The 14,567-nt window shown below is 44.5% G+C and overlaps 3 non-coding genes and 3 pseudogenes across 3 annotated transcripts; 5 read left to right on the top strand and 1 right to left on the bottom strand.

The window, feature by feature from the left end:
* Positions 1-6,974: 6,974 nt before the first annotated feature.
* Positions 6,975-7,145, top strand: LOC148825830 (U1 spliceosomal RNA). Its single transcript, XR_016093003.1, has one exon. It is a non-coding gene; the product is annotated as a U1 spliceosomal RNA (small nuclear RNA).
* A 2,333-nt stretch (positions 7,146-9,478) lies between these two features.
* Positions 9,479-9,597, top strand: LOC148825829 (5S ribosomal RNA; annotated as a pseudogene).
* Positions 9,598-10,210: 613 nt separating this feature from the next.
* On the bottom strand, positions 10,211-10,375 carry LOC148825828 (U1 spliceosomal RNA). The gene has a single exon (XR_016092491.1). It is a non-coding gene; the product is annotated as a U1 spliceosomal RNA (small nuclear RNA).
* Positions 10,376-11,315: 940 nt separating this feature from the next.
* Positions 11,316-11,434, top strand: LOC148825827 (5S ribosomal RNA; annotated as a pseudogene).
* A 537-nt stretch (positions 11,435-11,971) lies between these two features.
* On the top strand, positions 11,972-12,090 carry LOC148825826 (5S ribosomal RNA; annotated as a pseudogene).
* A 232-nt stretch (positions 12,091-12,322) lies between these two features.
* On the top strand, positions 12,323-12,441 carry LOC148825825 (5S ribosomal RNA). Its single transcript, XR_016093363.1, has one exon. It is a non-coding gene; the product is annotated as a 5S ribosomal RNA (ribosomal RNA).
* The last annotated feature ends 2,126 nt before the right edge of the window (positions 12,442-14,567 follow it).

Here is a 14,567-nt window from a genome sequence, read left to right as displayed (position 1 = left end):
TTTGTGTCATCTTCCCCTTCACACTATTTTTATGTGCCATTTTTTGCTTATTAACGTACTATTTTAATCAAAATAATATTAAGTAAGATCTGTATGTATTCAGATAGTATTATTATTATTATTTATACTTACTCGTCAAAAGAGGATTGCTGAGATATTTGCGGATTTCTTCTACGATTGAAAAACGTGTCCAAAATGGTGACCAACGAATACTAGCAATGCATTGTGGTATATAACAGGAAAATATACCACAACGTATGCGTTTATTAATGTTGTCGATATTATGGTTGAAATTTAACATTGATAATACATCGCAGCTATGTGCCCCCTACTATAAGCTGATGTGCAATTTTAACGCATGCAGTTAGTAAGGAAACGGTCACTGTTGTAAGGTATTATATATAATGACATTATGGAATAGGATGGGGACAGGCCTGGTGTCACGGGGGGAGGGAGGAGTGTCGCCCCTTCAGTTTTGGGCAAAAGGATTTACTTAACTTGTAATAAAAAAATAGTTGTACTTTGTCAATGGCCAAACATTAATTTATTTACACGTGTAAAATAAATATAGTACATATAGTAATAAATATAGAAAATACAGTAATAAATATAGTAAATTAATTAATTACTACGTAAATAATTTACTTCGTACACTGTGCAGATGGCTGTATACTCCTAGTTGCAGCACCCACGATATATACAGTAAAAAGCCTCAGGCACTGTGTTAGATGTGTTTTCGACGTTATATATGCGTTTATTAATGTTGTCGATTTTACGGTTGCAATTAGATGTTGATAATACGTCGCAGCGACGTATACACAGATGCAGCCATTCAAAATGGGTGGGGTATTTCGTGGTATACCCCGGTGGGCGTGTCACATTAAAACGCAGTATCATGCAGTATCACGCAGTGTATCGCGTCATTTGAGGTCATGCTGGAACCTCTCATGTACAGCATTTGAGCTTGGACAAAAGTTGGACAAAAGTACACAACCTACCTTTATCAGAAATATTTATGCATCAAAGCCTTTACCGAAGATATTACTAATCGTATTAATAATGAATGACTTTGGACAAGCTGTAAACTCAAAGTATTATGCTGGTCCACATTCTTTCTAACCGTCATTTTAAACGAAAATACTTTTAGTTTTTTCTTTGACAAACACCACAGCATTTCGTGGATAATTTCTTAAGCACATTTGTACAAGCACTTGGAATCTGTCCAAGCCCTACTTTGTCAGGCATTTTCTTTTACTGCAACGGACATAAAAACTCCCTTGCTTTTAACAGAGCGTTTCATAATTTCTAACTACGAAAATTATTTAAACTGCAACACTTATCATTCAACCAGGGCTCAAAATATCACAAGGATCCTCAAGAGCACATCAAAGACTGTATTAAAAGATACTTGTATCAGATACATGAGAATCCAGGCTTTTTTTCTCAACACTTTCTTTTCCGTATACCAGATATTATGGAACTACTTCAGAAGGCTGTCAGCCAGTCAGATTCCAGGAATCAATACTTTAAAGAAAATTCGATTTCTCCCTAAACATTTTAAGCATCGAAGTCTTTAACTAACATGTGAAATAGTGGCAGTTTTAAGCTTTTCTGCTAATATAATATGGAATTGCGTATCTAAAGAAATTAATAACGATATGATTATATTTGTGTACTGCGACAGGGCTGTGTAGGGCTGTTTCGCCTCACAATCAGACAAATGCAACATAAATTGGGCTGTGTAGTCTTCTAAGTATCTTAATAAACTTTCAGCATAGCTTTCTCCCCGTTTAGATTTATTTTTCTTGGGATCTTGGGATCAAACGTGGAAAGATTAGATTGTAATCGTTTTTATTTTTTAAATACATTTTAGAAAAGTGTAATCTATACTAAAAAGCTGTACACCACCTGCTATAAAGATACATATTGTAATACTTTCGGTCTCAGACAGGACGGACACAAGAACTCAGACTTGCAGAGTTAAAGCAAGTTAAAGCCTTGATTTTATATATCACCTTTAAAAGTGGCATCACCAAGCAATACAGATTACAAAGTAAATACCCAACACTGATTGCACCCATCTGTCATGTTAATAAAGACCTTTAAATTGAATTTAGTTTTATTACTTGTTTTTCAGGAAGTTAAAAAAAAACACTTGAATTACTTATCCAGTCTCTCGAACTAAAATTATTTTTCAATCAATGCAACTAACATCGGGCAACGTGTTTTTTTTAATCCAACATTGACAGCCACATCTTAAATCTTGTCAGTCAGCTCTTTTTTCTCTATCTGAATTGTGGCGATTCAAACAACCTGGGATAACAAGTGGTCTCAAAGTCACCGAGCTCACAGAGCTTCAACAACAGATGACAATTTCCTTAGTCCTTCCTTAGTCTTCCTGAAATTGTCAGATTATGAGTGAACAAAAGCATTTTATTAAAAACACGTTTGTGTTTGTTTGGGAGCTATATTATGTATTTTTCATATGTAAGAAATAATGATGTGTTCCTGCTTACACATTGCACGACTTTAAAAGCTAGAAAAACAGGTTTCGATTCACATTATCTGGCGAGCCTTGTTTTGTCAAAGGAAAATTCTATTCTACTCTGAGAATGTAGGGGGAGGAAGAATGTCCCTTGTCTTTTTACTTACTCCAATACACCAATGCATTAGCATGTTAAAGCGATTTCATTGAGGAGCCTAGCTTTCTTAACTAGTAAGTACTGTACTTACTGGGTTTTGAAGGGGGGGAGGTGTCTTTTGCTGGAAATCTCGCCCCCTTCTACTTTGAAAATACCTGTGAAACAGGTTTAATTCGTCACAGCCAGCACTCCCGCAGAGAGGGGGGTTGTACTTGCAGTGCATCGGTATAGATGGGAAAGCCAGAGCCGTGTCAAGTCTAGCCATGTGTGAGTCTAGTCTCACAGAGCTTCAACAGCAGATGACAACTTGTGAGTTTGATTAAGAATGAATAAAAACATTTCATTAATAACGCGTTTGCGTTTGTCTGGGTGCTGAAAAAGTAAAAAACAATTACTTTTTGACAATGAAGAACTGTGTGTGTGTCTCTCTCTCTGCTGGCGTTTGTAATCGTTTTTATTTTTAAATACATTTTAGTAATGTACCATAAAAGTATTGTGAGACATATTTGGGTTAACATGTTCAGTGTTCAGTGTGTGGTAATTTGTTTGGTGCAAGTGAAGTTTTATTTAAAATCTGACCCAGGGAAAAGTGTGGTGTGGACGGCTGAGGAGAAAATGCAGGCTCGCGCTGTGTCCGTTATTCTTTTTGTCTTTTTGAGCCAGTGAAAGCTCTGTTGTCCTTCACATGAATGCCTGAATCATTGTACCGAACCCAGGATTTTACAGTATTTTTTTCTTTAAAATACCAATTACAGCAACATACAGTTTACATAATATGTTGATGTTCCAAAATTAATATCGTTTATGACCTTTATGACCTTTGTTATGCTCTTCGTTAATGTCTAAGCCGGAACACATCATTATATCTCATTTTGTATTTCTTTAAAAAAAAAATCGTTTGCCCAGCCTAACAGTAATGTTGTTATTGTTTTTATCCTGTAAAGCGCTTTGAGGAGCCACCTTTAAAGGCGCCATATACAATAAAGTTCATTATTATTACTATTGTTAATTTGCTGGACAGAGAGGTGAACATTATTACGCAGAAGACAAAGATAGCGATTTACGTTGCATTGTGCATTGTGCTGCTATAATACAGTTTTAAATAATTAAAAGTCTAAACACTATCAGCTTTATTTATGGGTTTTAAATAAAGGCGATTTAAACGCGATTTAAATCAATATAAATGTTTATATTGCAATGCATAGGTGACTATTCATTGTTATTAAAATGACTTAAATTCGATCATGTTGTGATATTTAGAAATATAAATTTGTTTGGTGCGAGTGAAGTTTTATTTAATCTCTGACCCAGGGAAATGTTTTATTTTTTCAAAGAAATGTGATATATAGTATATTCGACGAATCACTGCCCACTGGGTGTGCGGACCTTTTTTTATTTACCTTGTGCAATCGTGTTTCATAAAATGTAATTGTATTATAGCATGAACCCCTGGCGATTTTCTTGATACGTTATATGTGCTCTTGTTTGTATTGTATGTATTTTTGTTGTACAAATAAAAAGTAAAAAGCACAATTTTCCGGATGCAGCTGCTGTAAAAAAAATGAGATCAAGGGTGCTGTACGCAGAGGTCTGAAGCCTGCTCCACAGAAAAACTTTATGTTAAAGAAGTCGAGATCTCGCCATGAGAGGGGAAGCATCTCAGAAAAAGCAGGTGCAGTCGGTTCCACAGTCATAACGCCACGAAGTTGGACGAAAAGAGCAAGAGCCACCCGGCTTCCTCCAGGCAAGTAATGAGACAAAGAGACAAGGCACAGCGGGTAGTGTGGCTGAGCAGTCTAAGGTGCTGGCTTAAGGCTCCAGGTTCTTTGGGGGCATGGGTTCAACATTTGTCTTTCATCTTTCGCAAGCTGTATAGATTTCTTTAAAAACAAGTTGTTGCAGAAAGGAAACGAACACTTGCATTCACGTAAATTAAAAGGCATGGGATTTGCCTATAACGATAAACTCTGTACAGTAAGACATGAAGAAAGGCACCGCTGGGAATCGGACCCAGGATCTCCTGTTTACTAGACAGGTGCTTTAGCCAGCTAAGCCAATTAAGCTAAATCTGTTCCACAGATGTGCAGTGTGCCTTTCCTCTTGTCGTATTCAAGAGTACTGACTGCGTGAGCTCCTCACTGTGTGTCCTGTACTCTACTGTGAATTCATTTAGATCATCTACGTGGAGTACAGTGACAAGATCGCCTTGAATATTTTCACTGAGTAAGTCATTGAAGAAAACAGAAGATGTCAGAGTGGCCTCATCAACAATCCACTCAGGCAGCGCTCCTCTGTAAAGTGCCGTTCGTTCACATCGATTGGCTTTTTTTTTGCCTTCATTCGTGCAAGTAGTACAGGCAGACGCCCCTATTCTGCCGTGACCCAGATTCGAACCGAGGTTGTTGTGACCACAACACAAAGTACTGACCACTATACGATCATGGCAAGTTACCAAAACACACGCTGGGGGTGGAAAAGGCTGTGCTCTCTCGTGTGACAGGAGTCACCTGCTCCTGCTTTCCAAAAGATCAGCACCATGTACGAAAGAGCCGCATTAAAACCACTCAAACATGTGCAAAATGTGCGAGAAGAGGGGGCTCTTGTTTCCACCTGAAGACTTCTCGCATGTGAGACGAACTGATCATTGCTGCAGCTCAGAAACCTGCAGGAGGTGGGAGGGGTACTCTCGTAGAAAGTGCTGACCTTCGGCAAGAGGATTTATACTCTCCAAGATGATATTTGCACTTTCTGGAGAGGAGATTTTCTCCACTTCAGTAGCCCGATTTTGTCGATTGCGTGGAGAGGGCTGTAGAATGTGGCACCGCCTTTCCTGCTCTGTCCATGAAAAGCGTGCTGGTCTCTGGAGAATGAGCAAGGTCCATCAGCACACTCCAATAAAGGCACTGGAAGCTGCTGAATCGCATTGGAGAAGCTCAACACTGGGCCACTGGGCACAGCTTCCCACTGTTTCCGTAGTGTTGTGGTTATCACGTTTGCCTCACACGCGACAGGTCCCTGGTTCAAAACCAAGCAGAAACAAACCAGCTCCTTTTGTCGCCATGCATACTGTTTGGGGATTCGCCTAGCGCTGTGATTGAACAGACCCACTCACCTCTTAGTGTGCACAGTGCATGTCGCAGCGCTTCCTGCTTTCACTTCAATGCGCGTCCTGATGTACCCCGGTCTCCCGCGTGACAGGTGGGGATAATCACCACTATACTAACGAGGAAGACATCGCTCTCTCCGACCCCCGGCATCATATCCCGACCCACCATGCTGGAAGCCGACGCGTGCTGTGATTCCTTTATGGAGCAGAAATGAAAACCGAGGAGCCGAGAGATCATTTCAGCATTTCGCATGTGAATGGAAAACACAAACGACCAACTTGGAATGACTTGCTTTTGACGCTTTTCAAAGCATTCTTTGTGCATCAAACAGACCCACTCACCTCTTAATGTGGAGGGATCTGCACAGTGCATGTTTCCTGCTTTCACTTCAATGCGCGTCCTGATATTGATTTTTTTTCGTGTGCCGTGCGGAGGCTCTGAAAGCGAGAGCAATGAAAAGGTGCACGGCGCTGTGAAAGAAACGGAGGTAAAGACGTCTCTATACATGGATGACGTCACCCTCCTCCTCTCTGACAATGCCTCAATTAGCAGAGCACTGCAGTGTTGTGATCAGTTCTCTTTGGCTTCCTCTGCAAAAATTAACAAATCTAAGAGTGAGATTTTTTATCAGAACTGGAGGGAGCCAAAAGAAGGACATGATCTCAGGCTGCAAGAGAAGAGAATTAAGGTCCTGGGGGTGTATTTTGGAGAAGAGATAGGAACAGTAAATTGGCAGAACAAATTGCCAATCTTAAACAAAAAACTGATGCAATGGAAGGACCGAGACCTCACCATGACAGGGAAGGTGCTGGTCATCAAAGCCGAGCTCTTGCCTGTCTTGAATTTTCTGGCTTCTACCTTCCCAATCCAACACCGTGTTGCGGCGGCGCTGAGGAGATTGATGTTTCAATTTCTATGGGGTGGGAAGCAGGAAAGACTCAGAAGGGAAATAATGTACAGGCCGCTACCCTCAGGGGGGAAGTCTGTCCCAGATATTGCTACGAAGCTACGAAGCAGAAAATCTGTGGGAAATAGAGAGCATAGGTCAATATCTCAAGAAACTGTGAAAAACATTATCATGTTTAAGTAAAGAATGTGATTTGAACCAGAAAAAAAGAAATTGTTGCTATGTAACTGGTACCGTGTCAAAATGTAATGAGATGTGATCATATATACTGTTTTAAGTATGTATATTAATGTAAAGCTTTCTAATTTGTGATGTCCTGTATTTTTTTTGTGAAAAGAAAATAAAGTTCATAAAAATCGAAATCGGTTCACCCAGGGCGAGGCTCGGCCATTGCACTCCGGCTGTGCTGACCCCTGCGAATTCCCCAAATGTGGGAATCTCGACTGCATAATCACTGGTAGTGGGGGACTGCGTTCGCGCTCTCCCGATGTGCTTGGTCCAATATCGGATACGGAAGAGTTACGACACCATGAGCTGCGATACGATCCCAGTTCGAAGGGAGTCGATTCCACTGCTGGTTCTCGGTTTCTTTTAGTTAGAGGTCCGGAGAAGCATTTCAAGCTCGTTGCACTACTCCTTCCGGACATTCATTCCCTTTTCAAAGTCAGTCGTTTTGCTGTAGTCTGCGTTCTTTAGGCTGATTATCGAGGTTAGCCTTTATTTGGTCATGGGGGCCTCGGTACTGTATGCTAATTCTCAAGACAGTTTCACCCGTTTTCTGATTGCTAGGTTCTGTACCAGTGCAGACATGTCAAACAGTGAATGGCTGTACCTCTATTGTATCCCTGCTCAATTAATGAAATCAGTAATAAATGAATATATGTATAGTTATACGAAAAACAAGTGGTTTATCGACTCATCTTCATTTGCAGATTTAGAGGCAGATTCGATATTCGTTTTACAAATTTTTTTTTTTTTTATATGGGTCACACTCATGCCATAGCAACAAAACATCTCTAGAAATGAGGCTATAGATCACCTTTCCATCCTCCAGGTTTTCTTCCCAAAGCCTAAGGCACCAACGGTGACCCCTGCTGGCCGAGAGAGCAAAAGCTTGCAGCACCTGGTATTCCCAGGCAGTCTCCCATGCAAGCACTAACCAGGCCTGACCCTACTTAGCTTCAGAGATCAGACACGTTCAGGGTGGTGTGGCCGCAGGCGAAAGTAATAGCACCTGACTCGCTACTTGAAGCTGTGTGTGGCTGGGGTTCCGTGCCCCCCGAGCTTGACTGAAGTATCGTTCGTGTGCAACTCTTTGGAAAGGAGCTGCTTTCCAAATTGCATTGCGTACCTGGATGTTGGCGAATGTGCTCCCTTGTGTTGGCTTGTCCCGCACTGGAGGAGAACAAACAAACTGCTCGGAGGAGCACAAGGCAAGTCTTCACAAGACAAAAACCTCCAGTGCACACATGTCAAACAGTGAATGGCTGTACCTCTATTGTATCCGTGCTCAATTTGGGTGGGCAAAACGAGAAAACGAGCGCGCCGTTTCCTACACATCTGCAGTCACCAATGCACATTCGCAGCATTTCCCGGGACGCAATTTGGCCTCATTTGCATAACACCAGACCGGCAGATCACTACGCAAGCTCGCGTCGTGCGCCTGCCATACACCGAACAAACACCGGAGCCTTTTCAGCAATTTCCAAAAAACGGGCCTGCTCGCCTGCCCACAAGGCTCCATCTCTTACCCGCTCTCCAGAGCCTGCTGTCTTCTGTGCTGTTCTCTCGGCACCGCTGCAGCGCACACAACTCCTGTAGCGCGGGGAGAAAGTTTCCACGCTCTGCCGCAGGGAAGGCTCGCTCCGTGCGCACACGTCCTTTCAATGCCAGTTCAACAAGTGCTCCGCATTAGCAGCGTCGGGGCTCCGGCGTGTCGCACCTCACCTCGCACAGCCCCCTCCTTGAATGTCTCGCGCTGGGCATGCCCGGCTCTTCTCCACCTCATCTTATCGCGTGTGACCACCGACAATGGCCACAATGCCGGGGAATGGCACCTGTAAAGTGTTAATTGGGGCACAGGAACAGCCCGTCTCGTCTCGGGGGCCGGCTTCAAAGACAATACAGCAAACACAGCGGGGCAGGGGAAGTAGACGACACGACACATGCAGGTACATTCAGCTCCGGTGGGAACGAGTCATTTGTCGGTCTTTTAGTGTTCCCCTTTACCAGTCAGTCGGGGTCTCCTCCTAATCCCCGTCTCATATGTAACAATCAATGACGAGGCCCCTCTGTCCCGCGATATTGTATTTGTCTCCTGGCCGCTGGCTGGCGTCGTGAGATTTAGTACTCGCGCAAGAGACCGGGGGCAGAGCGCCCCCCACAAAGTGTGCGCTCCAGGTTCCCTCTCGGGGCTCTGCAACACAGCGGAAAGGCAGCGAGAAGGAGCCTCTTGCTCTGACGCCGCAAGGCCACAAGAGGGCGGAGGCGCCGCGCGCCTGGCCGACGTGTTGGACTGGTGTGCTTTATGTGCTGAAATAAACACGCGACAGCCCAGAAATGTTTTTAGAGTGCTGTGCACTGGAGGTTTTTGTCTTGTGAAGACTTGCCTTGTGCTCCTCCGTGCAGTTTGTTTGTTCTCCTCCAGTGCAGGACAAGCCAACACAAGGGAACACATTCGCCAACATTCAGGTACGCAATGCAATTTGGAAAGAGGCTCCTTTCCAAAGAGTTGCACACGAACGATCCTTCAGTCCAACTCGGGGGGCACAGAGCCCCAGCCACACACAGCTTCAAGTAGCGAGTTAGGCGCCATGGCTTTTGCTTGCGACCACACCACCCTGAATGTGCCCAATCTCGTCTGGTCTTGGAAGCTAAGCAGGGTTGGGCCTGGTTAATACTTGGATGGGAGACTTCCTGGGAATACCAGGTGCTGCAAGCTTTTGCTCTCTCGGCCAGCAGGGGTCGCCGTTGGTGCCGTAGGCTTTGGGAGGAAAACCTGGAGGATGGAAAGGTGATCTATAGCCTCATCTCTTGAGATGTTTTGTTGCTATGGCATGTGTGTGACCCATATAAAAAAAAAACGTTTGTAAAACGAATATCGAAGCTGCCTCTAAATCTGCAAATGAAGATGAGTCGATAAACCACTTGTTTATCGTATAACTATACATATATTCATTTATTACTGATTTCATTCATTGAACACGGATACAATAGAGGTACAGCCATTCACTGTTTGACATGTCTGCACTGGTACAGAACCTAGCAATCAGAAAACGGGTGAAACTGTCTTGAGAATTAGCATACAGTACCGAGGCCCCCATGACCAAATAAAGGCTAACCTCGATAATCAGCCTAAATAATGCAGACTACAGCAAAACGACTGACTTTGAAAAGGGAATGAATGTCCGGAAGGAGTAGTGTAACGAGCTTGAAATGCTTCTCCGGACCTCTAACTAAAAGAAACCGGGAACCAGCAGTGGCTTTCGAACTGGGATCCTATCGCAGCACGTGGTGTCGTAACTCTTCCGTATCCGATATTGGACCAAGCACATCAGGGGAGAGCGCGAACGCAGTCCCCCACTACCAGACATTATGCAGTCGAGATTCCCACATTTGGGGAATTCGCAGGGGTCAGCACAGCCGGAGTGCAATGGCCGAGCCTCGCCCTGGGTGAATCGATTTTTTAAGAACTTTATTTTCTTTTTACAAAAAAATACAGGACATCACAAATTAGAAAGCTTTACATTAATATACATACTTAAAACAGTATATATGATCACATCTCATTACATTTTGACACGGTACCAGTTACATAGCAACAATTTCTTTTTTTCTGGTGTAAATCACATTCTTTACTTAAACATGATAATGTTTTTCACAGTTTCTTGAGATATTGACCTATGCTCTCTATTTCCCACAGATTTTCTGATTCCTCCCTCCTTTCTCTCCACAGATCTCTGAGGTAATAGTTCTCTCGGGTGATGAAAAGGGCCAGACTACCTACTGCCTTGACTGGGACCTCGATGCCTTTGAACAGCCCCATGTTCCTCACTCTCCACAGGGCGTCTTTCCCACTGTTCACCACGGCCCAGATCCTGTCAAACACGTCAGGAGGAAGTTTGACAGGAGAGATGCCGTTGTAGCGGCAATGCTTGTTAATAAGACAGAATTAAGCTCTGGTATGCTGTCCTAAATGAGGCCCCATCTCACCCTCCATCTCTGTGGTGCTTGTGTATTAGCGTGAGCGTTTTTTATTCTGATCAGGAACAGTTTTACAAGTCCGCAAAGGATCGAGGAAAGGTTTATCGCCAGCTGAAAAGAGACACAGCGCTTCGGCTGTGGAGACTTGTTCGGCTGGCGTTCGGAGAGTCGCGTTTTTCAGAATTGTATTGAGATCGTTTTCCACAGAGCTCAGATGTCAAAGCACAGCAGCAGCTCTCCACAGCGATCCTCTATAGCGCCCTTTCTCCCGCAGCTCCGTCCTCATTGGAAGGAAGCAAGAGTGAAAGGCTGAAGTGAAATAGAGCGGGGACGAAGGCAGTGAAGAGAGAGAGAACGTGGGAAGAAGAGAAAAACGCAAGGGAAAAAAAGCAGCGTCGTAAAAGAGGTGACGGAGCTGTCCTCTCAATAAGAAGGGTGCCAGCGAGACTTGCTTTCGCTTACGGCCACACCCCCTTGAGCACGCCTGATCTCGTCTGATCTTGGAAGCTAAACAGGGATGGGCCTGGTTAGTACTTGGATGGGAGACCGCCTGGGAATACCAGGTGCTGTAAGCTTTTAAGCGCAGGAGGCGCCCTATCCCCGCTCGCTCGCTCATTCCCCTGTTCACACGTGCAGTGCGGCTTGTCCGTCTGTTTATTTGTCAGCTTTGGCGAGACACGGGTGCTTGTGTATTAGCGTGAGCGTTTTTTATTCTGATCAGGAACAGTTTTACAAGTCCGCAAAGGATCGAGGAAAGGTTTATCGCCAGCTGAAAAGAGACACAGCGCTTCGGCTGTGGAGACTTGTTCGGCTGGCGTTCGGAGAGTCGCGTTTTTCAGAATTGTATTGAGATCGTTTTCCACAGAGCTCAGATGTCAAAGCACAGCAGCAGCTCTCCACAGCGATCCTCTATAGCGCCCTTTCTCCCGCAGCTCCGTCCTCATTGGAAGGAAGCAAGAGTGAAAGGCTGAAGTGAAATAGAGCGGGGACGAAGGCAGTGAAGAGAGAGAACGTGGGAAGAAGAGAAAAACGCAAGGGAAAAAAAGCAGCGTCGTAAAAGAGGTGACGGAGCTGTCCTCTCAATAAGAAGGGTGCCAGCGAGCCTTGCTCTCGCTTACGGCCACACCCCCTTGAGCACGCCTGATCTCGTCTGATCCTGGAAGCTAAACAGGGATGGGCCTGGTTAGTACTTGGATGGGAGACCGCCTGGGAATACCAGGTGCTGTAAGCTTTTAAGCGCAGGGGCGCCCTATCCCCGCTCGCTCGCTCATTCCCCTGTTCACACGTGCAGTGCGGCTTGTCCGTCTGTTTATTTGTCAGCTTTGGCGAGACACGGGGGACGAAGGCAGTGAAGAGAGAGAACGTGGGAAGAAGAGAAAAACGCAAGGGAAAAAAAGCAGCGTCGTAAAAGAGGTGACGGAGCTGTCCTCTCAATAAGAAGGGTGCCAGCGAGCCTTGCTCTCGCTTACGGCCACACCCCCTTGAGCACGCCTGATCTCGTCTGATCTCGGAAGCTAAACAGGGATGGGCCTGGTTAGTACTTGGATGGGAGACCGCCTGGGAATACCAGGTGCTGTAAGCTTTTAAGCGCAGGAGGCGCCCTATCCCCGCTCGCTCGCTCATTCCCCTGTTCACACGTGCAGTGCGGCTTGTCCGTCTGTTTATTTGTCAGCTTTGGCGAGACACGGGTGCTTGTGTATTAGCGTGAGCGTTTTTTATTCTGATCATGAACAGTTTAACAAGTCCGCAAAGGATCGAGGAAAGGTTTATCGCCAGCTGAAAAGAGACACAGCGCTTCGGCTGTGGAGACTTTATTAATAAGGCCCCTCAGTAGTTGAGATCTCTGTTATACCCATCTAGAAACATGCAATCAGCATGTTATTGCTGAAGCAATAGTCACAACATTATTCCACACCTGGGTGAGATGCGGGTTATGATGACAGTCATGCTTTCTACACCTTATACTGAGCTCAGAAATGGACCAAGCGGACATCTCACGAGCAGATCCCTCCGCGTATAAGAAAGGCAACTTGTCTCAGCAAAAATACCACGGATTCACATCCAAAATATGATAAAAAGGCAAAAACCCCACACTTGGAATGCAAACGTACCCTAAAAAGGAAACACGGTTTTAAAACGAACTTGATTTTCCCCTGGAGAAACCTTTTTACGGACACACATCGCATCTATTACACATGTAGAACTAAATATAAAGATAAAACTTAATATAAGAAGTCATGACATATCACACATGACGAAGTCTGGTCCAGAATAAACAGTTTACACTGACCCACCTTTATTTACCCTGGTCACTCACTTCTATTAACTGTTTAACTGGGTAACAAATTAATATTTGTTTCAATTTGGGATCTACACCTGGGAGCCCTGAAATGTTGGCCAGAGGGGAGAAGCTGATATTCAGACGTGAGAATATATTAAAAAAAAGGATCTGATGTTGTTTTTCACCTGTCTAATCAAAGCTTGTTCAAAAATTATCTGATTATAGGACACACGAGTTTATAATCATACTCATTCCACTTTTTAACCCCGTATATATGCACAATATGAAACGTATATACACTAAATCTCACGTGTGACTCCCATAATATACATTTCTTTACGAAAATTAGGAACACTTACTACAATTATCAACCCCCCATGACGAGGCAATATTTCATACCTTTGTTTCTTTGTGGGTTCAAAGTTCTGTCCTGTCGTTTCACACGTAATGTTTTGGTAGTTATCTCAATTTTCCTTTGCAATTATCTCCAAGATCATCATCAACTTTTTGTAAAACGCTATGCACAACTGATATTTAAAGAAAGTCCTGTACCAAAACGTCTTCGTAGGGAAAGACAACTTTTTTTTCCTTACGTTAGTCGCTACACGGTTACTCAGAAAATCCATTCACCGCCATTCACCCAATTCTGAGGGACCCCAAATAAAATTCACTTGCCGGTATAAAGACGCCGGCGAGGATAAGACAGGTATCGAGCCACCTGCGTATCTAGCGGACGTTTAAAATAAAAAAAATGGCGTGTAATGTTGCGAAGGGCTACTGTTTTTTTATAGTTTGTCGATTGTAAGGGACGTGGGCCGCGACAGAAATACTGGACGGGGTGGGAAAAGCTTTATTGATGGTTTGTTGTACCGCAACGGTCACAATTGACTCACCAGCAAAGATGGCGCCGAGGCCACATCGACTCCCTCCCGCCCTGCCTCGCACCAAAGCTCGAGCTGCGGAGCGCGACGCCAAACCGCCGGTCCACGGGCGCGGGCGCCGGACATAGACGTCATAAACCCTTCCGAGGCGCAGGAATTATAGATCACGGTAGTTTCTTCTGGACCCGGGTTAGGGACAGTGTGCCCTCCGTGAGAGTCTTCTGAGGAAGCCAGTGTCTCATGGGTGTCCAGGCTTGGTACCATCTGTCCATCACAGGACACACAGACACACACACTCACTCACACACCCTGGACAGGACACCAGTCCATCACAGGACATACACACACCCTAGATAGGACACCAGTCCATCACAGGACACACACACACTCACACACCCTGGACAGGACACCAGTCCCTCACAGGACACACACACACAACCTGGATAGGACACCAGTCCCTCACAGGACACTCAGACACACACACTCACACAACCTGGACAGGAACCAGTCCATCACATGACAAACACACACTCACTCACACACCCT

Source organism: Atractosteus spatula, chromosome 10 (assembly GCF_055471065.1).
Source record: "Atractosteus spatula isolate fAtrSpa1 chromosome 10, fAtrSpa1.hap1, whole genome shotgun sequence".
NCBI classification, from domain to species: Eukaryota; Metazoa; Chordata; class Actinopteri; order Semionotiformes; family Lepisosteidae; genus Atractosteus; species Atractosteus spatula.
Note: the sequence above shows the minus strand (reverse complement) of the source record. Positions and strands in the feature narration are given on the sequence as shown.